General features: G+C 45.5%; 1 protein-coding gene across 5 annotated transcripts in view; it reads left to right on the top strand.

Annotated features, from left to right (window-relative positions):
• The first annotated feature begins 16,221 nt into the window (after window positions 1–16,221).
• CNTN4 (contactin 4) overlaps window positions 16,222–25,220 on the top strand; it is a 769,881-nt gene continuing 760,882 nt past the window's right edge. For 2 of the 5 annotated variants that reach the window (XM_074312211.2, XM_019749139.3), the window contains exon 1: window positions 16,984–17,120. The gene's annotated coding sequence lies outside the window, so the exon portion shown is untranslated. Of the gene's footprint in view, window positions 16,452–16,982; window positions 17,121–25,220 lie in introns of those variants that run through there. The other 3 variants (XM_074312213.2, XM_074312216.2, XM_074312212.2) reach the window with 3 other exon arrangements.

The raw sequence follows: 25,220 nt of genomic DNA on the forward strand, positions 1-25,220 counted from the left end.
AGCAGGATGTAAAGGAAAAGTAGAGGACCCAGGACTTTTCAGGTTGGCAAATAAAACCGTCTCATCTCCTGTGCTTCCAGCTAGCAAAATATTCTCAAAGTAAGAAATCACCTCTGCGTAAGGATCAAATCACAGGCACGGCCCTCACCTCTCAGAAACCTGTGAGAACGTGAGCAGGGCCCCACCTCCGCTCAGCAAAACGACGGTAAGACTTGCCCACAGCCGCCTGATGTGACCAAAGGGGGGACAGGTCTGTCTTGAAAACACTGCATGTGGCCTCGGAGATTTGGAATGTCACCCCAACGTTTAAAGGAGAACCACAGAGATTTTATGACTGTTGTGTTATTTAAAAAATCAAACACTACTAGTGTGAACTAAAAAGCACTGAGACTATTCAGGCCGTTCGATATAAAAGGTAGCCTGGCAGCCTCTCACTTTCCATGGATGAGAAGTACATCCCGCAGCAGAAGGGACCATTTCCTGCAGAAAGGGAATGGCTGTCACTCAGCAGAGCCGGGAGCCTCGCGTGGCGATGGACGAAGAACCGCAATGGGAGCGGAACGGGCCACAGCGGAGGCGCGGGAGCCAGACCGCGCGCAGCTGCGCTCGTGTTTCTCGGAGCGGCCCTGCTTTGTGCGCCCGGCTCCCCCTGCGCAGGAGTTTCCGCCTGCCCTTGTCCTCCGCGGTGCCCTGGGCCTGTGGGGCCTGGGACTTCAGTCCAGAAGAGGCGGGACACAGAAGGGGCTGCAGCCAGCAGCCTCCTGGCATCTGCACAGCAACAAGCTGGGAGCCTGGTGGTGCGATTGGCTGAGTGCGGGGCTCTGAGAGCAGGTGAGCGGACTGCGCACGTGGGAAGACGGGGACGGTTCGTGACCGGACAGCAGACTGTGGACAAGGACAAGCCAGCCGCGTCGCTTCACGCGCACACGCACGCAGCTCTTGGCGGCGTGACTTCCATCCCTCCATCCAGACACGGTGCCCGCTTCTCGCTGCTTTGAGCGAGGACTTGCCTTGGTCCTTGCTTCGACCAAAAAGTGCAGCAGCAGTTCTGTTTTCGGGGTCCCAGGTAAGGCCTGGAGGGGACTCTCGGCCCCGCTGCACAGGCGTCGGTGAAGACGCGGAGGCGCGCGTCCGGGAGAAGGACAAGACCCAGAAGGGACGTCCAGCCACTGGCTCACTTGGGACACCAGACGTGACAAGGAGGGCGTCGTGCAGCGGCCACCGCAGTCCCGCCTCAGAGCCACACAGCAGCCTCGGCAGGGGCCCCGAAGACTCGATCCAGATGGTGGCGCTGAGAGTCTGAGCCAAGTAAGTGTGGTTTTAAACCCTTAAGCTTTGGGTGTTTGTGTTTGTTTGTTTTGTTTTTTAGAGAGCAGTAGGTAAGGCATACAACTCCAAGTACAGCCAGCATGCTTTTGACAAGCAAAGGAGAAATAAAGAAATTTTCACACAAAAATATCTATGCGGAAACTCACTAACAGCAGCTCCCCAGTATGGGCAATTCTAAATGAATCCAGATTAAAAAAAAAAAAAGATTCAGGAAAGATCCAGAGAGACTCAAAGGGTGGATCGGTATCAGTGAGTGGTAACTGCATATGGCAGCAGTTTTAGTGCCCCAGTAGGTAAGACAGACAGACATATATGCAAATAGATAATACTGGGAGAGAGAATGAAAAATCACTAACAGCAGTAAGTTTGGGGGGGGCAGGAATAAGTGGAGTTCATGTGTCCTAAGGTGTATTGATTACTGGAAAAGGGGAAACGTTCCAAGAAATATTAAACTAGTAAGTCACAGGTGCACATGTGATCTCTAGGGTAACTTCCAAAAGAAACCACAAAAATGGGTAAACTCAGACTAACGAGGAAATGGGTTGATAAAAACAATTTACGCAAAAGAAGGCAAGAGAGGGGAAGAAAATACAGAACAGGCAGGACAAATAATGTGAGGATTTGAACATAAATACGCCAGTAATTACATTTAATTTAAATGGAAAACACTCCACTGAAAAGATAACGGTTATCAAACTAAATGGAACAGGACAGAAGGATTGTTAGCAGTTAGGAGAGTTACATTTAGGGAAAGGTACTAATTGAAAGGGGCATCGGAAGCTTCCGGGGTGCTAGTGGCGCTATGTGACATATTTACTGGTTACAAAGGCGTCCACTTTATAGCAATTTATGGATCTCGATATTTATGTTTATGCACTTCTCTCCATGCATTTGTTTCGCAATTTATAAAGTTAGAACACATGCACACGCACACACAACTTACCTCATAGAGGTATTTAGACCAGTTGACACAGGGCATGTAAGGACTAGGTTTATTTTATGGCACACTTAATAAATGTCTGTTAGGTGTTACTATCATAATTTTCCTATATTTTACACAATCCAAATAAAAATATAACTAATAATTTTTAACCTGACAAAGTCATTCTAATATTTGTTCAGAAGAATCAACTAACAAAAATAATCAAGAAACTATAGGGGGAAAAAAAGAATCAAAAGATTTGCTTGTTGTAACAAATATTTAAATGTATGTAATAATAATGATACTGGTATATGTCTCAAATAACATAATGAACAAATCATAGACATGAATTTATAAAATTGACACGTCATTTTTTTATCAAAATAATAAAGTAGCATTTCAGATTTGTTGAGAAGAGATTTGTCAGGAAAATGGAACCTGCATGATGGGTGCTGCTTTTATTTCCACAGCAGTTGCCTTATTACATGCCCCCCAGCCCCGCCCCGCCCCACCAGCCCAGCTGCTGGATGCTGCTCTGTCAGTTTGCTTGGGTGGCATTCTCATGAGAGCAATTTACTTCTCAACTTGCTGGGAAGGCTGTCTTTTCCAAGGGCTAGTCACCTGCTATTTCATACTTTTCTTCCTCAAAGCAGAACCTTTGAGGAAGATGTTCCCAGCTGAGTGCTATATCTCGAAGATATTTTCTTCAGCATGTTAGTTGTGTTCTTTTTAATGAGCATTTTTTCCCCACATAATTCAAAAGTCAACCTTATTTCTTTTACAAAAGTAGAATTGATACCATTATGGCTAAACTGCTGCACACGGTGATATTGGAACAACTGGTTAATCATTCATAAGCAAAAACGACAGTTAAAAAAATAAAATCACCTATAAACTAAAATTAATGCCAGATGAAGTAAGGACAAATCAGTTTTTAAGTAAAGGCATAAATATGGTAGGAGAAAACATAGGTGGCTATTACATTCCCTTGAGATAAGAATTAGGGACTCTTTTTTTTTTTTTTTTTTTTTTTTTTTTTGGTAACAGCTTCAATTCACATACCATACATTTGGTTTTTAGTGTATTCACATAGTTGTACAAATACTACCAAAATTAAATGTATAACCTTTTCACCACCCCAAAACCAAATCCTGTATTTAACTGTCACCTTCCTGTCCTTCCCTCCCAACCCCCAGCCCTAACCAAACCACTAATCTACTTTCTATCTCTATGGATTTCCCTGTCCTGGACATTCATATGAATGAAACCGTATAATGTGTGATCTTTTTTTTTTATGACTTGTGCCTCAATTTAGCATGTTTTCAAAGTTCATTCATTTTGTATTGTTCATCATTACTTCATTCTTTTTTGTGGCCCAATAATACCCAATTGTGGACCACAGTTTGTGTGCTTACTCATTATTTGATGGGCATTTGGGCTGTTTCCACTTTCTGGTTATTATAATTAATGGTTCTGTGAGCATTCATGGACAGATTTCATTGCAGTTACTTTTCAATTCCAGAAATAACTCCAGTTGGTTCTCGTATATTCCCCTCTCTTTGTTGACCTTCTCTGCCTGATGCGCCGTTGCTTCCATGCCTGCCTTTACTTCCCTGAACATTTTCGTAATGGCTGCTTTGAAGTCTTTTTCTCCTAAATCTGACACCTGGTCTCTCACTGGCAATTTCTGGTCCCTGTTTTTGTTGTTTTCTGTTGTATGGGTCACACTTTCCTGATTCTTCTTTGCATGTCTTGTAATTTTGGTTGTTCTTGTTGTTGTTGAAAACTGGGTATTTTCGATAATACGCTGTAGCAAGCCTGGTAATTATTGTTTGCTTTTGTATTGGTTTAATCACTCACTGGACTATCCGAGTGAAGTCTTTTCTGTCACAGTGCACACTTTCTTTTGCTCCTCAGACGGCACAGGGCTGCACACAGTCACCCGGGTGGCAGTGGAGTTAGGGAACTCCCTTCAGATTCGTTTTCTCCGATCACATCCAGATGTTACGCTCTACTAATTACAGCTGACTGTTCCATTGTTTTTACCAATACACTGGGGCATAACTGCTCCCAAGACTGAGACTGATCGGATTAAATTAGGGTTCTTTTACAGGGGGAGTTTTTGAGGTAAGTGTTTGAGGCTTGTTCTGACCCAAGGAAGGCTCTTCTTAGCCGACTTTCTCTGGTAACCTCACTGGCCTGTGATTTACCTGATTTCCTCATGAAGCTACCAGCCTCCTCTTCATTGCTTTCTACCAAAACTTTCATTGTGTTTGAGAGCACCCTTGGAATTTAACTTCCTCACACTCTTTCAAATAAACTCAGTAATTTCTTGCCATTCTCGTTTTGCAGAGAACCTACGAGTGCTCTGTGCTCATGGCTTACTTCTCCCCCGGGCGAAAGTTCAGAGCGTGGCTTTGGAACCTGTGGTGGGAACAGTGGTGATAGGGTTCTCTCCGAGTGATCCCCTAGACTTAGCAGACTTCTGGGTAGGAACAATGGCCTCTGCTGTTCTAGAGGCAATGGACTGACTGTTCTTGACCTGGAATGCCCACCATACAAGTGTGCTGGGGCTGCAGCAACTGGACCCCCAGGAGTCTCAGCCTGTCATGGCGAAGGTAGAGTCTGTGCTCTGTGAGGGAGGGCTGGCGAGAAGGAGGTGACCTTGACTTCTTAGCCATGTTCAGCTGGCATTTAGCCACTGCAGTAGGTAGTAGGGAGGCAGACAGAAAGGGTAAAGGCCTGCCCCTCCCAGCAAGATACCACATCCTGCCACAGAAGTTGAGCAAGGGGAGGAGGGAGGAGCCGTGTGTTCTTGGCTCTGCCTGGAGTGGAGTTTCTGGCAGACTGAGCCGAGGAAAGGGAGTCGTGATTCAAATTCCATAGACTCTCTGTTCTTCCTAACTTTGACTAGATTTTCTTGAATAAATGTTTCTTCACTTGATGTGTGCCCTTAAAACTACTTCTAGAGACTTTAAATGTGTGTGTGTGTGTGTGTGTGTGTGTGTGTGTGTGTGTGTGTGTTGTAAAAATAATTTTCACCTTCAGTATTACTGGTTTTCTGAGTAGTTGAGAATGCAGAGGAGGAGACTCCAACATCTGTGACCTCACAAAGATTAACAACTAGACAGCAATCCTAAAACAAAAACATCTCCAGGAGAGGTCAGGAGTCCACTTAAGAAGCTTCAGCAACACAAAGAAACAAAAAAACCTGCGAATAACTGCACAAAAAGGTCAGGAAGAACAGTTTCAGTTTGCCTGCATCCCCCAGGCCAGCACTTCTCGGCTCCAGGAAGTAACTCTTTCGAGTGCACATGGAACATTTTCCAAGATATGTCAGGTAACAAAACAAATCAGTGCATTTAAGAGGATGGAAATCATATGAAGTGTCTTTCCTGACCACAGTGGTATGAAACTAGAAATTAATAAGAAAACTGGAAAATTCACAAATATGTTGAGATTAGACAACATGCTGCTGAACAACCACTGAGTCAAAGAAGAAATCAAAACAGAAATCAAAGATGCCTTGAGACAAATGAAAATGGAAATGGAATGTCCCGAAATGTAGGGGATACAGCAAGAGGAGTTGTAAGAGGGTAGTTCATAGTGATAAATGCAGACCTCAAGAAACAAGAAAAGTCTCAAATAACAACTTTACACCTCAAGGAACTAGAAAAATAAGAATAAGGAAAGCCCAAAGTTAATAGAAGGACTGAAATAATAAAGATGAGAGCAAAAACAAATGAAATAGAGATTGAAAAGATAATAGAAAATATCATGAAACTCAGAGCTGGTTCTTTGTGAAGATAAATAAAATTGACGAACTTTCAGCTAGACTCACCAAGACAGGACTGAAATAAATAAAATCAGAAATGAAAGAGGAGGTGTTAAAACTGGTTACCACAGAAATACAGAGGATATTAAGAGACTACTATGAATAATTATATGCCAATAAATTGAACAACTAGAAGAAATAGATAAATTCCTAGAAATATACAATCTACCAAGACTGAATCATATGAAATAGAAAATCTGAATAGATTACTATCAAGGAGATTGAATCAGTAATCAAGAACTTCCCAAAAAAGAAAAGTCTAGGACCAGACTCCTTCACTGGTGAGTACTACCAAATTCAAATAATCAATATCAATCCTTCTCAAACTCTTCCAAAAAATGAAAGAGAGGGAATTCTTCCACATTTTACAAGGCCAGCCTTACCCTGATATTAAAACCACACAAAGATGCCACAAAAAAGAAAAGTATAGGCTGATATCCCTGATGAATAGAGATGCAGAAATCCTCAACAAAATATTAGCAAACCAAATTCAACAATATATTAAAAGGATCATACACCATGATCAAATGGGATATATTTCAGGGATGCAAGGATGGTTTAACATCCACAAATCAGTCAACATAATACACCACATTAACAAAATGAAGGACAAAAATCATGATCATCTCAACAAATGCAGAAAAAACATTTGACAAAATCCAGTATTTATTTATGATTAAAAAAAACCCAAAAACCCTTAACAAAGCAGGTGTAGAGGGAACATACCTCAACATAATAAAGGCCATATACAGCAAGCCCACAGCTAGCATTGAGTTCAACAGTGAAAAGCTGAAAGCATTTCCTCTAAGATCAGGAACAAGCCAAGAGTGTCCACGCTCACCTTTATTCAACATAGTATTGCAAGTCCTAGCCAGAGCAGTTAGTCAAGAAAAAGAAAAGTCATCCAAACTGGAAAGAGGGGACTGAAATAGTCACTTTTTGCTGATAACATGATATTATATGTAGAAAACCCTAAAGACTCCATAAAAAAATCTGTTAAAACTAATAAACAAATTCAGTAAAATTGCAGGATACATAATCTCTCCACAAAAATCTGTTCACTTTCTTTACACTAATAACGAACTATGAGAAAGAGAAATTAAGAAAGCATTCCCATTTATAGTTGCATCAAAAAGGGTAAAATACCTAGGATTCATTTAACCTAGGAGGTAAAAGACCTATATGTTGAAAACTGTAAGACATTAATGAAATAAATTGAAGAAGACACAAATAAATGGAAATACAGTTCATGTTCATGGATTGGAAAAAATGGTATTGTTAAAATATCCATATTACCCAAAGCAATGTACTCATTCAATGCAATCCTAATAAAAATTCCAATGGTATTTTTCACAGAAATAAAACAAGCAATCCTAAAATTTGTATGGAACCACAAAAGACTCCTAGTAGCCAGAGCAATCTTAAGAAAGAAGAACAAAGCTAGAGGAATCATGCTCCCTGATTTCAAACTATATTACCAAGCTACAGTATTCCAAACAGTATGGTACTGGCTTAAAAATGACACACAGACCAATGGAATACAATAGAGAGCCCAGAAATAAGCCCATGCATGTATGGTCAATTACGTTATAACAAAGGAGCCAAGAATATACAGTGGGGAAAGGACAGTCTCCTTATTTAATAAACAGTATTGGGAAAATTGGATTGTCACATGCAAAAGACTGAAACTGGACAATTATGTTACACCATACATGGAAATAAAATGGACTAAACTCCTGAATGTAAGACCTAAAAGCAAAACCTCCTAGAAGAAAGCAATATACAATGATGTAAATTGTGACATCAAAAACATAAAATGTGGTGGGGTGAGTAAAACAGTTTTTTGTATGTGACCAAGGTTAAGTGGTTACCAGCTTAAAATGGACAGTTAGTTCTGTAAGGTGTTTCTTGTAAGCCTCAGGGTTACCACAAAGCAAACCTTTCAGTATATACAAACAAGGGAAAGAGAAGGGAATCAAAACACACCACTATGGAATATCATGAAATCACAAAGGAAGATAGCAAGAGAGGAACGAAGGAACTACAAATGGACAGAAAACAATTAAGATAGCATTGGTAAGTCCTTACCTATCAATAACTATGTTAAATGGATTAAATGCTTTAAAAGGCATAGAGTGGCTGAATGGATAAAAGAACAAGACCAACCCTTCAGATTGAGAATAGACTCAAAATGAAGGGGTGAAAAAAGATATTTCACACAAATGGAAACCAAAAGTGTATAGGACTATCTATACTTATATCTGAAAAATTAGCTTGAAGACAAAAACTGTAACAGGAGAAAAAGTAGGACATTATATAATGATAAAAGGCTCAATATATCCTGAGGATATTGCAATTTTAGATACATGTGAGCCCAACAGTAGAGCACCTAAATATATTAAGCAGATCTGTAGCGAGAAATAGAAAAAAATATACGTAATAATAGTGGGCAGAAGAACTGAATAGCCCCTTTTTTTTTTCCATGGAAGACATACAGATGTTTTCAGGTACATGAAAAGAGCTCAGCATCACTGATAATCAGGGAAACAGAAATCAAAACCACAATGAGATGTCACCTCTCACCTGTTAGAATAGCTGGCATCAAAGAGATGAGATGGCAAATGCTGGTGAAAATGTGGTGAAAAGGGAAGCCTTGTCACTGTTGGTGGGAATGTAAACTGTAAGAGCAGTGAGTTCTAGGCCCTGATGGACAGCGTGGTGACTGCAGTGACCAGCGCTGTGCTGTAGTAAGGTGAAGGCAGTAAATCTGCAATGTTCTCACCATAACAACAACTGAGAAATGGTAATTATGTGAGGTGAAGGATGTGTTAATTAACCTTCGTGTAAGAAATATTTCATGCTGTGCACATCCATCAAATCATCCGCTTGTATATTTTAAACTTACACAATATTATATGTCAATTATATCTAAACAAAGCTGGAAAAAAATATAAGGAAAAAGTAATAAATGTGATTATATGAGAATGTAAAATGTCTGTCTTTTCAGAGTTAGAAAGCAGAGAAGTATTTGCAATGGGTAAAATTTTATTATCTTAAATATACTGAAAACTTTGACAAATCTCTAGGATAAAGATGAACATTTAAGTAAATGAACAGAGAACCCAAATGTCATTATATGATGCATATGACAAAGAACCACATGTAAAATGTTTAACCTCAGTAGGAATAAAACAGAGAAACTCTTTATGTCCACAAATTGGAAAAGATATAAATAAAATCATATCACTGAGTTAGCAGGTGTGCAAGGCACTGAGAAAACATGCTACTGATGAAAGAGTAAATTTCGGTCATAAGAAAAGATGAAATACTGCCATTTGCGACAAAATGGATCTTGAGATTATTATGCTGAGTGAAGTAAGTCAGACAGAAAAGTGAAGAACCAGTTGACTTCACTCATATGTTGGGTATAAATCTAAAAGCAACAAATGAACAGGACGAGCAAACAGAAACTTGCATACACAGACGACAGCTTAGTGGTTACCAGAGGGTAAGGGGAGGGGGGTGGTAGATGAGGGTAAGGGGGTCAAATATGTGGTGATGGAAGGAGAACTGACTCTGGGTGGTGAACACACAATGCAATGTATGGATGATGTGTGGTAGAAGTGTACACTTGAAACATAATTTGACTATCCATTGTCACCCCAATAAATTAAATAAAAAAGTAAATTGACACAAAATTTGGCAAAATGAATAAACATATTAAAAATGAGCATAGCTTTGCCATGCTTCATTCAATTCATTTAAAAATGATAGCATAGTGTGATGTATGGCTATGGTTCTGTGATGTGTGTACGCGCACGTGCGTGTGTGTGTGTGTGTGTGTGTGTCTGTGTGTGTTGGATTTAACCTACTCTCTTGCTGTAGTTGGTTAATATTTGTAGTTCCCTAATCAGGAAAATGTTTCCAGAGCTGGGTACTTAGCATCTGAAAGCCTCCTATCAGAAACCCACATGAGATTCAATTAACTTTATTTAAGATCAATGATAAAAGCTTTGTTAATTGGCATAATTGGAGGTAGCAATGATTACTCAGTGGTGAAATTATGGCGCTCAAGATATGGATTGGACTAGAAATGCGGCGGTAAGTTTCACTCCAGCAGAATCAGGTGTGAGGATCTGGGGAGCCCCATAGCCTGTATTCCTGTTCAGTCATTTCTGTGCAGAGCTCTTCTCAGAGGATTTCGTTGCCTGACTCCAATTAAAATGTTAACTGAATCCTGCCCTTGCAGGACAAATATTGTCGCCTTTGTCTCTACTAGTGAATCTTTCAAAGCGCTGTTGGAGAGCCTGGGGAGAGAGTTGGGACTTTGTTGAGCTTACAGTTTGCATGATATTTTTTATGTCTGCTGGATGTTTTCACATGTGCAGAATTTTGCCTGGAATCTTACTTAGTATAACTCACTTCCTGATTTTGAAGATGTTGAGAATAAGATGTAGAAGCTCTCACCTACCTTTAATTGTTGGACCTCATGGATAGCTACCAAAAAGAAGCTAATAATAAAGAATGAGCAAAATCACAATACTTTTTCACTTGGTAGTTCAAATTCTAGGAATTTATGCTAAGGAACTAATTAGGGATGCGTGTAAAAGTTAAGTTCAATATGTTTATCAAAAAGTTGTTTAACATGACAGAAGATACACAATTTAAATGTTCAACAATTGAAAATTGATTGAGTAATTTGTAGTATCTAAAATAGAATATTAAGCAGCTTTTTAAAATTAGTGCAAATAAAACTACTTGGTGATAAAAAATTCAGGAGACATTGTAAGAGAAGAAAATGATAATAAAATATGTACAACATGAAAATATTTTAGAAAATATGTAATTGTGCTTATGTGACTATAATATCCATTGTTTAGGAAAAAATGAAATGTGTGATTTAATGAACTCCCTAATTTCTCTGTATTTCTTTCATCTCCAAATACCAGGGTTTCTGAAGGGGGAACTATGAACCATGTGCATCAGAATCATTTGGGTTTTTTGTCAAATCCACATATTTAAACCCCACCCGAAACTTATCCAATCAGAATATCTTGGGGGTATATTAACTATCTATTGCTATGTAACAAATTACAACAAGCCATAGGAGCTAAAACTAGCAAATATTAATTATTCAATGTTTTTGTTGGTCTGGAATCTAGGTCCTTAGTGAGGTGCTTCTGGCTGAGGGTCTCTCAAAGTCAAGTTCAAGTTTTGGCCAGTGACTCCATTATCTCAGGACTTCACTAGCACTGGAGAATCGGCATCCAGGTTCACTCACACAGCCGTTGGTAAACCTCAATACAGCCACTGCTAAACGTGCTCACGAATGGCGGCAGGCATGGTGATTTGCCGCGTGGATCTTTCCACAGACTGAATCTCTTCACAACATGGAAGGTGGTGGTCTGAGAGAGAGAACATCCAAGACAGAAGCCACAGTTTTTGTGTAACCTAATCTTAAAAGTGACAGCCATCATTTCAGTGAATCGATAATAGTGACACAGTGTGTCTAACCAACAATTGAAAGGAAGTAAATATGGAATTGGGCACGAGGAAGCATGGAGGGCCATCTTATAAAGCTTCCTAACATGGGCTGAGACCTCGCATTTTTAACACTGTTCTCAAAAGATTCATATGCAAACCATTTACTTTCACAGTCCCTGTAAAAGAGTAAAACATTGGGTGCGTAGTCTCAGACTGACTTGTTTCAGCCCATGGGTGGGTCTCCTCTGTATCCAGCCCCCCACGTAGATAATTGTCAGGCTTGTTTCTCATTTAAAATGATCTTGCTGGAGCGCCAGTTTCCTCTGTTCCTAAAGGCACACTTGTCACTCCATGAAGCTTCCTCTCTCTTCACCCTGAACTTTATCTTCGTTCTTGAAATTATCCTGCTTTGTGCCCAACTGCATGATGTGTAATGTTGAACAACAACAAAAGCATCAAAGCAATTGTGGTATGCGATACACAGAAAACTCCTGTATGTGATTTACTTGAGGAAGCTGGCAGAGGACAGTCTTTTTAATAGTTCAAAATATACCTGTTTCCTCAGAATAATATGTTCTTAAAATGATTGAGTGCAAAGTGAGTATCTGGAAATTGAATCACATCCCATTGTTGACTTTAAACATAGACAGAGATACATGTCTCCAGCAAAATGGATTCATGAATCAGATCATGTGGTCTGATGGAGAACCATGCACAAAGCCCCAGAAACAGAGGAGACTTTTTTTGTTAAATTTATTGGGGTGACAATGGTTAGTAAAACTACATAGGTTTCAGGTGTGCAAGTCTGTAATAAATCATCTATATATCACATTGTGTGCTCACCACTCAGAGTCAGTTCTCCTTCCATCACCATGTATTGGATCCCGTTTACCCTCCTCTCCCACCCCCCCTCCCCTCTTACCCTGTGGTAACCACTAAACTGTTGTCTGTGTCTATGAGTTTTTCTTTACTTGTTCCTTTGTTGCTTTCAGTTTTATATCCCACATATGAGTGAAGTCATATGGTGCTTGACTTTTTCTGTCTGACTTATTTCGCTCAACATAATGATCTAAAACTCCATCCATGTTGTTGTAAATGGCAGTAGTTCATCTTTTCTTACACAAGAGACTCTTACAGGGGAGAAGTGCTTCCTATGGGCTCCACCACTACCCACGGGTGGGAGAGCTCCCCCTTTCATTTTAAGTGAGGTTTCTACTTATTAGTTTTTACACCATGTGGACTAATGTGCTAGCCATTTAAAGGGGATATTTGGCACAGTCAAATCCATTGTTCATAGGTTCCATATTTGTGAATTTGCCTACTTGCTGAAATGTATTTGTAGCCCCAGGGTCAGTACTGGAGACACTTCTGCATTCCTTTGTGGACACGTGGAACAGGGAAAAGTCTGAAGTGCCTGCTTTCCTAGGTGAAGTGTAAAGAGGTCCTGCTCGGCCTCACTGTTCTCTCTCGTACTATAAAGAAGTCTCCTTTTTGCAGTCTATTTGGTGCCACCTTTTTCAAAGTTTTGTGCTTTTTTTGGTGACCTCGCCATTTCAAATGGCCCAAAGCTCAGTGCTGAAGTGCTGTGTGGTGCACGAAGGCTGTACTGGGCCTTCAGAGAAAATCCATGGGTGGCTAAGGCTTGTGCAGGCAGGTGTTACGATGTGGCTGCAAGTTCAATGTTCATGAATCAACAGTGTGTCCTAAATAAGGTGTCTTTAAGCAGAAGTGCACATAAAACAAGGTTTTGTGTTGATTAATGAATAAAAGTCTTGTTACCCAAGGCTCATAGGAACAGAACTCGTTATTTCTCCTAGGAGCGGAGGTTTCAGTGTTCGCAGCGACTTTATAGAACAGAACAGTGAACAGCAGAAATCAGCTGTAAATGCTTTTGCAAAGTAAAGCCCTCTGGAACTTTTCTGTTTGCATTTTGTATACAGAATCTAGTGAAATTGGGAAAGTGCGGAGGGGAGCAAGCTGATTGATTCCTAACTTCCCTTCATCATGCTTCAGCTGCAGGGGCCTCACAGCCTTGTTTGTAAAGGAGTCTCAGCGGGGTTCAGGTTTCTAGTTCACTTGGACTCTAGCTGTCAGCTTGTGGCACAGCCTTCATTTTTGTGAGTTTATGACCATTGCCCGCTCTGCAGCCAGTGTTACCGTTCCATCCTTTGTTTTAAACTCACATGGCAAGCAGTCACCTGACTCACCTGCAGAGGAGCAAGCTCAGGCTGGTCTGAAAGCCCGTACCTGGCTCGGGCCTTTTGCACTCTATTTCGGCACTGAACGCAAAGCTGTTCCTGACACAATTCTTTATCCACTTGATTAAAGTGAATTTAAAGTTAGTTTAAAAGTGGAGATAGGCTACAAGTGGTGCTTTGTACCTGAAGATCTGTCGGACACCTCATACATAGAAAATAAACAATCGTTATCAAACTCAGGTAACTTTTATCTGATTGCAGCACCCTGCCATTTGATGATCTCATTCAAGTCACTGAGAACAAAGACGGTGGTGTGCTGTGAGTCTGTGTAAATCCCACTGATGTGAGGTGCGAGGAGAACAGTCAAATCCGATGTGGCCAGAAGAGATTGTTTCTCCTCCTTGAGGCTCTTCCTCTCTCCTTCTTGTTCCAGCCACACCCACCGAATCCCCAGCACGTGGGGGGAAGGATAACAGGAGTGGACAGAGAGATGCCCTTTCTGGAGTTTTCGGAACCTTTGCGTGCTGTGTCTGACCTGATGATGTATTCCACCCATGTCTCCAAAAAGTCAAAAGCATTTTCAGCGCGGTTCCACTTACGAGTTACCAGATTTCATTCTGATTTAGTCAGTGTGTACCAGGTGACCTGTGTCCACACAATACTCCTGTACGACAAGCGCTGGAAGTCAAACTTCACATGTGTAATTAATTATTAGGGGTGTGTGTGTGTGGGGGGGGTATTGCAGCTCGCAGCTCACAGGCCACTGAAGCTAAATGACAGGAGGAATTTTCCACTGTGTTCAGATGATGATGATGATTTGCAGCTTACATGAGGACCAGTAGTTCATTCATGAGGGTACTCAGGGCAGTGGCATTGAACTTGCTGCTGACAGCTTTAATTGGTTTGTTAGGAACATTTTCCCCCAGAGGATCCCAATGACAGTTTCCCTGAGCAAGAAGCTGACACCCAGCCAGGTTCCCTGATATGCTGGACGTGTGTGAGTATGTTGCTATCAAAATAAACTGTCCTTTCCGGCCAGGGTCTGGCTGTCCTAGCACTCCCCAGCCCTGGGGGCTTTGGTGGGAGCCTTTCCTGGTGGTGGCAGCTGAGCTTCCTGTCCCTAGTGGGCTGGTGAGAAAAGGGACTGGATCATTGGTTGCGTTTTAAACAGCTGCTGCTCTTCTTGGGAAATGTTGGGGAGATGCTGATCAAGCTTCGCCTTGGGAGGTGAGGCCCTGTCGGCGAAAGGAAGGGCTTCTCATCAGAATGTGTAACTGATGTCCCCTCAGCAGGACCTGGATCTGTCTCCTGCTTGGAACACCTGTTTCCCCAGCTGCATGGAGAGCTGGGAAGCAGAGTCTGTTGTGGTCATTTTCAGTTTCCCAGCACCTACTAGAATACAGTGCCAAGCAGATAGTAGTAGACAGAAAAAAGGGTTAAAGGGAAGAATAAAAACACAAAATTTAAATTTGAAATTTAGAAACTGTTAAAGGATTTTGGCCGACATCTTCATAACACTTTGAAAATTACTTCAGTTTGTAGTCTCTTTGGGATTGTGACAGCCCACTTTATTCTTTTTTTTCTTTGAAATGTCTAAACGATCACTTTTCCCTGAACATGTTAAGAGTAGGTATGTATAGGAAGGAATTTTTTCTGGAGATCTTCTGGCCAGGTTTTTTGGTGGTGGTTGTTACATAGTTTTAGTGGAAAAAAATACTTTTAATTGACTAGGTGCAGAAAAATAATCTAAAAACATTACATTATAATCATCGTTTTGGCAGAAACACAAGCCTTTAGAGTCAGTGGAGACAATTCATCTTATCTAGTTATTTGCCATGAACATTCTTGTGTTACCGACATTCAGGTTTGCAAAAGTGCCTCCATTCCAGAAACACGCCACACAGCTTAAAATCTCTCCATGTTTAACCAATCAGGAAACCTGGGGAAAACAACAACCCTAACTCTTCTCTTTAGCATTAATCTCAGCGCAAGGAAACCGTGGAATTTCAAGTGGCCAAAACACCACCTACCACCTTGCGTGGATTTGCCTACTTCCTGAACAGGGATTCAAAAACAAAAACAAACCACTGTGTGAACTAACAAGGCAGCAGTTGCTGTTTGGAGAAGTTAGTTTGCTTACTCCAGTAGTTTAAAAATAGTTTTTCGGTTAACACCTTTTCCACATAATGGAGATGTCAGGGTAGGTTTCGTGGCGGTGTAAATGCTAGGCTGTGAGCGGAGCTGTACACAGCGGATCGCTGCACCGGCGACGGGGTTCAGCAAAGCTCCCGGGGATTCTCCCTGCGAGAGGCTGCTCTCGGGTCGCTGTTAATAGACCGCGGGTGCCTTTCCTCCGCCCGCCAGACTCGCGGCACCGGGTTGGTGAGGGCTGGGGGGGGGGCGGGGGGGGGCGCCCTGACGTCCGTCTCCGCGGTTACCTGAGGTTTGGAGTTGGGGTGCAGAGAGCCATTTCTGCGGAAAAACAGATCCTTACAGTACAATGACCACGGACACGTCACTGTCGGAAGCACATGCTTTTGAATAACAAAGCTTTCAATAGTCCCCACGCAGAGCAAATCGAGCCTCGCACTAACTGTGAACCGTTTCCTCCCGCCCCGCCGTAAGGATGGGACTCCAGGTCGGTAACGCTGCCTGTCTGGCCAGTGGCCTCGCCTAGGGACAGGTAGGTAAAACATTCCCAAAGCCCCCTCTTCTGGCTTCCCAAGTTCAGCGTCGTCCCCCCACCCCTCACTCCCCTGGATTCTGCAAATCGCAGCCCCGAATCAGACATGGTTGTTTCCTGGCCAGGAAGCCTTAAAGATCCCGGAATTCCGTGTCTCCGGGAGGCCGGAGGTTGGGGGACTCGGGCAGGTCGCGCCTCCTTGCGCCCCGATGCGCGGCTTGCCAAGGAAGGCGGCATCGCTCCGGCATCTTCTCCGTCGCTAGGCAGCACATCTCTACACCCGGCTCGGGAACCGGGTAGATCTTCGGGTGCCTGGGCTCAGGCGAGGCGCCCTCCCCCGGTTTTGCGCGCGGGGCCTGGGGCCGCCCTCCCTGCAGGGCCGGCAGGTGAGCCCGGGTCGCACCTCCTCCAGGCCCCGCGCACCGAGCATGCTCAGCCCGCCGCGCCCCTCCCCTCCTCCCCTCCCCTCCGCCCCTCCGCGCCCCTCCCCCAGGCCGAGCAGCAGGCAGCGGAGCGGCGGCGCCGGGTTTTCCGAGCCTCCGCGAGCGCAGGAAAGGAGGGACGCGGCCCCACACCGAGCACCGGGTTCAACCCCGGATTGGTCGCAAGTAGGAAGCGTTCGCCGGTCCGCGGGGCCTCGGACTGTGCCCGCGCCGCGCAGGTGCCGAGGTGAGTGCGGCGCCAGCGGCCGGGGCCCGGCTCTCGGGCGCCGAAAGCGCAGGGTCCTTGGGGGCGGCGGGTGGAGAGGGGCTCCCCGGGCTCCCTCTCCCGCCGGCGGGACCGGGGCTGCGGGCGACCTGAGCCCGGGAGGAGGTAGGGCCGGGACGCCGCCGCTGTCACCCCACGGCGACCCTTCTGCTCCTCGTCAGTCGGGAAATAAGTTTGTTTCGCTGCGAAGCAGCCGCAAAACCAGGAGCGCAGAGCCAGTCCTGCATGGGGACCCCTAGAATCAGCCCCCCGCCGATTCAGGCTGCTCCCCTCTGCGCGCCCGCGTCTGGGGCGCAGGTTCCTCCGGGTTCCTGCCGATGTCTGTACCGGCTGCGCTGGGCCGGCCGCCGCTCGGAGAGGGGACGGCGAACTTGGGCTGCGGTTCCCAGGGACTTGGGATGAAGGGCGCCTGGGCTGTAGCGAAGCAGCAGTGTCGGAACTGAGGCAGATTTGGGGGCGCCCTCTCAGTGCCAGGCTTGGTGCTGAGCGCTGGGGTGCAGCGGCGAGCCACACAGATCTGGTCCCCGCTCTGTGGCTGGTCCCTGCGCACCCCGGCTCTACTGAGAGCTCGCGGGGGTGCGGTTCATTTGCAACAACTTCGGGGGCCTTTGCAGTTTCTTTGCTAAGGCAGAGGCCACCTGGTCTCCTCTCCGGACCCTGACACCCGCGGATGCGCCAGGCTCCCCGCAGACGCGGAGCCAGTCGCGCTCCTGGAGCTGAGGGCGCGGACCCCCGTACGTGTCCCCTTTGTGCTTGGGGTCTGTTTTATGACTATGAGTGGTGTGGAGGGGACGGTCGCAAGACGTGGGCGCCCGGGCGTCAGATGCCTGGACCCATGTGCAGCACAGTGGAGCCCGCGCGCGGAGGCGACTTCGCACGACCACGGGAGCCTCTGCAGGCTGCTGGCTGGCGGGGTCTCCAGATTCTCCGCGAGAGGGCTGGCGGAGGGAGTGGGGGCCGAGGCCGGCTGACCTCTCCCCTTGGGTGGGGCGGCTGCATGCGGGGCTATGGTGGGGGTTGGTTTGCAAGATGGGGTTCCTGGGAGGATGAATCCTGGGGACTTTTTCTAGTTTTCCTACTGGAATCAACAAGGGGCGGGAAGTGCTTGTCGGAAGCACAGGTCTTGTCACTTCTTGGGAAGCTCCCGCAGTTGGCTGAGAGGGGAGTGGCTGTTTCAGGGAGTAGTTCCATCCTGGTTTGTTTGGACACTTACGGTAACAATTGGGAACGTGCCTTTGTTGTGTCCATTGAGGTTCATGGTTGACATCCGTCAAGGAAGGGGGAAGGAACATGAACACGGCAGGTTTCCACGCAGGCCGTCCACGCGGTGGCATTTCCAGGCGGGCAGAAGAGCAAGTTTGTCTCTCCCCAAGTGGGTGAAAAAGAGCACTGTGTCATGGAGGCAGGCACTCAGGGGTGACTTTCATGGTATTTGAGAAAATTCGCATTTCACCCATAACTTGATTCCTCGTCTTGGCTCCTTTCGAGATTTGCGTGCATCTCCACGGCGGGTGGTGGGAGTGGAAGATCACCAAGCCCCACAGGAGTATTATTTTTGCCACCTTAGAAAATGCAGTTGGTTTTTTCCTTCCAACTGGCGTCCACTGCCGCAGATTGGTGAGCAGGGATGATGGAGAAGCTCCGTGTTTTTCAGTCCGCGAGGTCGCTGCAAAGGTGGGGACAGCGACCTTTTCCGGTCAGGGGCCATGGCTCTGGGAGAAGGGACCTGTTGTTTAAGGGGGCAGCTCAGAGCCAAGTGGAAGTGTCAACAGGCAGAGTTGCTTATCTGCAGCCTTTAAAAACCTCTTTTCAGTTCCTTTAATCGGGGGCCTGTCTCAGGGAGTCAGTGTCATGGTGGTGGGTGGTGAGGAGTGAATAGGGAACAAGCCTTTCAAATAATGTTGGATTTTCAAAGTCATCCTAGTTCTCGCTCTCTTTCCTTTTCTTCTCTCTACACACTGACTCTATTGGCTAGAAATTTTCTTCTGAAAGGTCTTCAAAACGAAAGGTGACCTGAATAATTAAGCTTCTCAGCAGAAGAGTCCGCCGTGTAGTTGTGACTTTTCTGCCAAGTTTGTCTAATAGTGGTTTTCACTTGTTGGATTCCGCTTTGTTATATTCAAAGACATAGACATACATCAATTTCAGTCCCTTTATATCTGAAGCATGCTTTTGCATGATTTTACGTGAATTAAGTTATGTCACATGATGAGCTGGGAGATGGCTGTATGCACAGGTGCGGAGAGTTTTGTTGTTGTCGTTTTCCAGGGTACAGCATTCTAAGCAGTGAAGGAGACCGGATTTATTACCTAGACTTGGTCTTCATATTTTTTTTTATTATATACTATCAGAAGAAAATTGGACCACGTATCACTAAAATTTATTTATGTATTATATGCATATACTGATATGATGTTAGACTGCTTAATGTTGTAAAACTTATGCAGGAAGAAACTAAAGGATAAATAAAGCAAATGTTATGAAACAGAAGTTCTAATAGTGTTTTTCTGTGTTCCACTGGATTGGTTTGCACAGCCCCCACGTGTCCACTTTGCAGATGGCTGATGGCTTAGGAATTTTTACCTTTCTCTGCTTATCTCTAGCCCTGCCATTCATCATCCCAGATACTGTAGCCAGTTGCAAAGCAGCTAGGAATCTGCATGTCTGAAACACGGGCCAAGAGCGTTTGCTTCCCATTCCTGGACTTGTGTGGATGGGATGAAGCGTAAGAGACGGATGTGAGCTAGGGCTCTCCTGGATCTCCCAAGTGGGCTGCACAGATGGGAAAACATGAAGTTTTAATTTACAGAGTGAAGTTCCAGCAGTCAGAAAGTGAGAATGGGAGGAGGCGGTAAGCGCGGAAGGGACGCCCCAGTCTCCATGTGGCTGTGTTGTGTGGCTGGGAGCCAGCAGGTCCCAGGGAGCATACGGGCCTGGCCCTGGGTGTGGCTGGCACATCGCGACATTGGGCAGGGTGGCCCCGTGGCTCCTGTGAGTCTTCAAATCCTTGGCCGTACGCTTGGGATGACGTCTATTTCAGAGCATCGTGGTTGGGATTAAACATGGAAGTGTCTGTACAGAGCTTGGCTCTACTCAATGGGGTGGGTTCACAGCTACAGCAAGTGAATTGAAAAAGTGTACTGTGTCAGATGCAGAATAAATTGATTTCTCATTCATGTAAAGTCCCAGAAGGGGTGATCCTGGCAGCACCCATCCAAGGTGATATTCAGACACCCCACCTTCAGCCATTCCGTGCTCCTGCCGTCTTCAGCAGGGTCCCCACGTTCATCCCCATCAAGCCACGGGGAGGAGACTTGAGGATGTTGGTTGCCGAGACCCGAACGCCTACATATCATGTTTGCTTTCCCTCCATTGGCTGTATGTGGGTGAGTCTTTCTCAGAGGGAGGCTGGGAAATCTCATCTGTCGGTGTTTCCAGAAAGGAGAAAAAGGGGTTGGAGGAACAGCCAGCACTTTGCAACATTCTATGGCTGTGTGTGGTGTTTCTCCATGTTCTATAAGCATCACTCCGCTTAACTTCCCTCAACCAGAAACACTGGGACAAATATAGAAAAAAAGAAAAGAGCGACATACACAGCGCTCACTGTCTCTGAGATGCTTTTCTAGCAGTTTGTCCTGCTGGAGAGATACTAACTCTGTTGTAGCCACGAGGAAAACCAGCCTGAGAGAAATCGAGTCACTTGCTCATCACAGCCAGTAAGTGGCAGAGCTGGGATTAGAACCAGGGTATTAGGCTCCAGAACTGATTTTCTTAGCTTCACTGTATTAATTTTTTTGTTCTGGCTTCAGGACTTACCTGATTATAGCCGTCAGACTGTCTTTTCTTTTGGTCTTATATAAAAAAGTTGCAAGAGAACTTAAAAATCCCAAAGAAGAAAAAACATTGTGTTGAATCTGAAATCTGCTGCAGTATGAGTCAGGTTTATCTGGGACAGCCAGCAGGATCAGGTAGGTCTTTTCAGGAAGACCCCCCACTGCTTCGCACTTCTGATGAGCAAATAGTGCGGGGCTGGGCCCTCCTGTGACCTTTCTCTTCAGCTCTCCCTGTGGGAGTCCTGGGCTCCCACTTTCATGCTGTAGCCAGTGACCTAAATTCCTGTTCACTCCTTGGCCTAAGCAAATGTCCTTTCTGGTAAGTTTGCAGCTGAAATATCCTGTCCTAACCTTCCTTCTGCTCTTCACCAACATTCCCTCCTCTCGTTCTCCCAGCTCTGCTAAACATTGTCAGATTTCCTGCATGATCACCAGGGCCTCCATCTAGACTCCCAGCATCCTCTGAACTAAATGACAGCTCGCCCCGTTGTCCTGTCGCCTGACACTAGTGAGGCTGCCTCAGCTCACCGTCCCTGCATATTTGTCTTTTACAGAAATGCCTGTCAGACTGGCTTCCCCATGGCTGCAGTGGAGATGTGAGGTGGTGGGCAGGGGCAGTACTTTGTGCCACGACAGTTTGTGGTCCAGAGTTACAGAGTCCTTCCTTCTTATTGTTCAGTATGTTCTTGTGGCATCATCACAATCAATCAGTGGCACGTGCAGACATACTGTGTACTTCTCACTGACCTCTTCCTCAAAAGCCCCCGTTCATTTCCTCCTCATGTTCCCTGAACTCTTGTCCTAAGAAATCTTCTGTGATTCCATTTTCTAAATTTCCCTCCCTCCCGCTTGTCTCACATCCCTGCCATTTATGCTGTGCACACGTGTGTGTGTGTGTGTGTGTGTGTGTAAGTGTAAGCTCCCCCCCATCGTGTTAAGGGTGTAGAGGGGTGCGAGGTGCAGACCTGCTTACTGTCATGGTTGCAGACTCCCCCTCAGCCGTGTCCCCCAGGGCCTTGTGCAGAGGTAACTAGCTGCTGTGACAGGTAAGCTGTGTTTCCAGTTATGCCCAGTAGCTTTATACTTCGTGGTCATGTGCAGTTGTCCAGTGCTCATAGCATTGTTCCTGACTGAGTAGCTTTCCGTGGTGTCAGCAGAGGGCTCAGGTTCCTACCCTCTGTGGCTTTGTCCTGTCCTGTGTCCCCAGAGTCCTGTTCAGACAAGGTGGAGGGGGTGTGAGGAGAGAAACGTCCTGACGAGTCACAGGAGGGCTGGGCGTGGTGATCGTGGCTTCTGCGCACATTCTACGTGGCCATTCCCTCTGCAAGGGAAGCTGAGAAGGGGAGCCCCACGGATGCCCAGGAGGAAAGGAAGGCAGACGTGGTGGGTGCCGAGCGGTCTGTGAGCCGTTTGCAGTGAGCGAGTATGTGGTGACCTGCTGAGTCCCTACTTCCCTCCCTCTAGGTTCGCAAACAGGAGAGTCTAAAGATTATTTGCCGAAGTATGTATTCCCTTTCTTCCTCTGAGTGGGGCCTCTGTTACTATCCCATTCTGTTTTTTAAGGCTTTGTTTTTTAGAGCATTTCAGTTTTACAATAAGATTGAGAGGGGGTACTGGATTTCCCTACACCCCCGAGCCTCCACAAGCCCACCTTCCCAGCGTCAACATCACTCAGTGGACGCGTGGCCATCACCCGGAGTCCAGAGGTTGCCATAGCGATCATGCTGGGGCGGGGGTCGCGTCTCCTCTGGGTTTGGACCAGTGCCGTCTGCAGCATCACACAGAGCCCTCTCCCCACCTCCGCCCCACCCAGCGTCTCTCCGCCCTTTGTCCCTGGAAAGTCCTCACCTTTTATTGCCTCCATAGTTCTGCCCTGTCCAGATCGGCATATGGTTGGAATCTCACCGTGTGCAGCCCACCTTTTCCGACTGGCCTCCTTCGCTTAGGAATGTGTGTTTCAGGTTTCTCCCGGGCTTTTCCTGGCCCAATAACTCCTTTCCTTCCAGTGCTCAGTGCCATCCAACTGCCTGGTGCTGTCCCGTTCTTAGTGCCTGGTGTGGGTAGGACTCGGTTTCCTACCTGAGGAGGAGCCCTGGCCTCCTGTCCCCAGCAGCCACCAGGTGTGTCAGATGCTTGCTGTCCCTCGGTGGCTCCAGGTGGGCTCAGGGCCCGTCTCTGAGCCAGCAGCTTTGGACAGGGACAAAGAAGCAGGAGGATACTGGCCCAGCTTCTTGCCACCAGAGAGGAGCCTCCATCTGCTTCCTGGGTCACTGCGTGCTGGTTGAGAATGAAAGCCAGTGGGAGGAGAGAATTGTGGTCTTCTTATGCTGCTTGAGGCCACTCAGACACATACTCAGCACTAAATGATGCAGCCAGAGCTCCCGTTTCTTCAGTCTTTTCTTCTTGTAGAGCTGAGAACGGAAGTGGAGGGAAACCCTGCCCATGCACTGAATTCCCTCAGAAGATGGCCCCTGGCCCCTCCCAGGTAATGTTCTCTTTCTCCCATTGCACCCCCTTCTCAGGCCTGCAGCCCCCGCACCCATCCTGGAGCCTGTCAGGTGATGTCTTCCTAAGCCTTTGTTTGCAGTGCCTCTCTGGCTGGCCTGTTTTTGCCGTCTTTCCCACCATGTTTATTACAGTTTGCACAAATGTCATGCTCTACTCAAATGTCACTCCGTGAAGCCTCTTTCAATACCACTGAGGCATAAAGGATGGCTCCCTTCTCTGTTTGTGCTCCTGTTATATATATATATTTTTTTTCTGTGTCACTGCTAAAATACCTACTGTGGAGGTGACCAGTCTTCCTGGTTTTCCCAAGACTGACGGGTTCCCAGGACGCTGCACATTCAGTGTTAAAACCAGGAAAGTTCTGGGCAGATTGGGACAAGACCGTTGCCCTGCCTGCTGCTGCATTGTCACACTTACTTCACGTGTCACTCAGTACCATGTGAGGTCCTGAAGACAGTGAGTAAGAGTTTGGAATCCGGTTCGGACAGAAGCCTTATGGTCCTCAGTGCACGTTGCACTGGTTGTGTGATGGTGGGTGGTAGCCAGTTGCCCCTTGTCTCGGTCTCCATGTCATCAGCTGTACAGTGGGAACGTGTGCATTTTGTAGGGTTGTTCAGATCATTAACAGACATGGTGAATCACTTAGTTTGCCGATGGGTGCATCTGTCAGGTCGGGCTGTACCTGAAGGCACTGGAAGTGTGGGGAGACTGTGTCTGCAGAGTACTTGGTACATGGCCTAAACCCCAGTGAGCGTCCGGTTCACGGGGGTTCAGTGGGTTGATGTTATTGATACTAGAGTATCTCTTGCCTAAAATATGGTAGGCGCCAAAAATACCAGGAAACGCACGTTCACGGAGCACTACTGGTATCACCAGGGGTTTCTGATATGGAACCGACAAGGCAGGGAGAGTGATGGGAAATATTTGGGATAGGTTTTTTTGGTGTTTAAAACTTGAAAAAGCAGGACTTGGCTGCAAGATTAGTTCCTTTTTAGACAAGCTTTTATTTTTCTGGCTTTTAAAAAGCCAGAATCAACAGTTTTCATGGTTTGGCAAGAGAACATTTTTTTCATATGCTGGCAGAGTCAGTTTCAGCTCATAACCCTTAAAATACATATTTTTCACTGTTAACGAAACAGAAGAGATGCGTTTCTGGGAAGGGAGTTTGTTTCATGTGAAAACATGGGTCAGGGGTTAAGAGCATTGCTGATTCCAGAATGATCCTGAGTTTTTTAAAAAATGCGTACAAGTGTCCTTTGTGGCCACCGTTGTAAGATGCTCTCTCTACCTACGTGCTGAGCTTCTGTGGGTAACATTACTCTGTACCCTGCACAATTGTAGAAATAAAAACCATAATAGTTCATGTCTCCCTTGCCTTTTAGGCTTGTCCTGGAAATGTCCAGTGAGGACAGGTGTTACCAGTGTGCTTGTGCCGAGATGGCCCCAGTTTGGAGAAGACAACTAGACAAAATAAATGACATGACTCAACTCCCCAAATGTTTTATAGGCTTGATTGGGGGTATCTGACCGTCATTTGTGTTGTACAGATTTGTATTGTCATCTGCATTCGGACAGCTCTTCAACTCTCAAGGACAAATATGAATATTTTTGTCTTTAGTGACTCATTTGATTAGCTATTATCTAGCTATTGATTCTAGACTCCATGCAGATTAGCCAATTAATTGGGGGTCCAAGCACAATTTTACTGTGTTTAATTAGG

The sequence above is a fragment of the Rhinolophus sinicus genome, chromosome 5, assembly GCF_057876585.1.
Source record: "Rhinolophus sinicus isolate RSI-liver-muscle chromosome 5, RSI-T2T, whole genome shotgun sequence".
In the NCBI taxonomy this organism is placed as follows: Eukaryota; Metazoa; Chordata; class Mammalia; order Chiroptera; family Rhinolophidae; genus Rhinolophus; species Rhinolophus sinicus.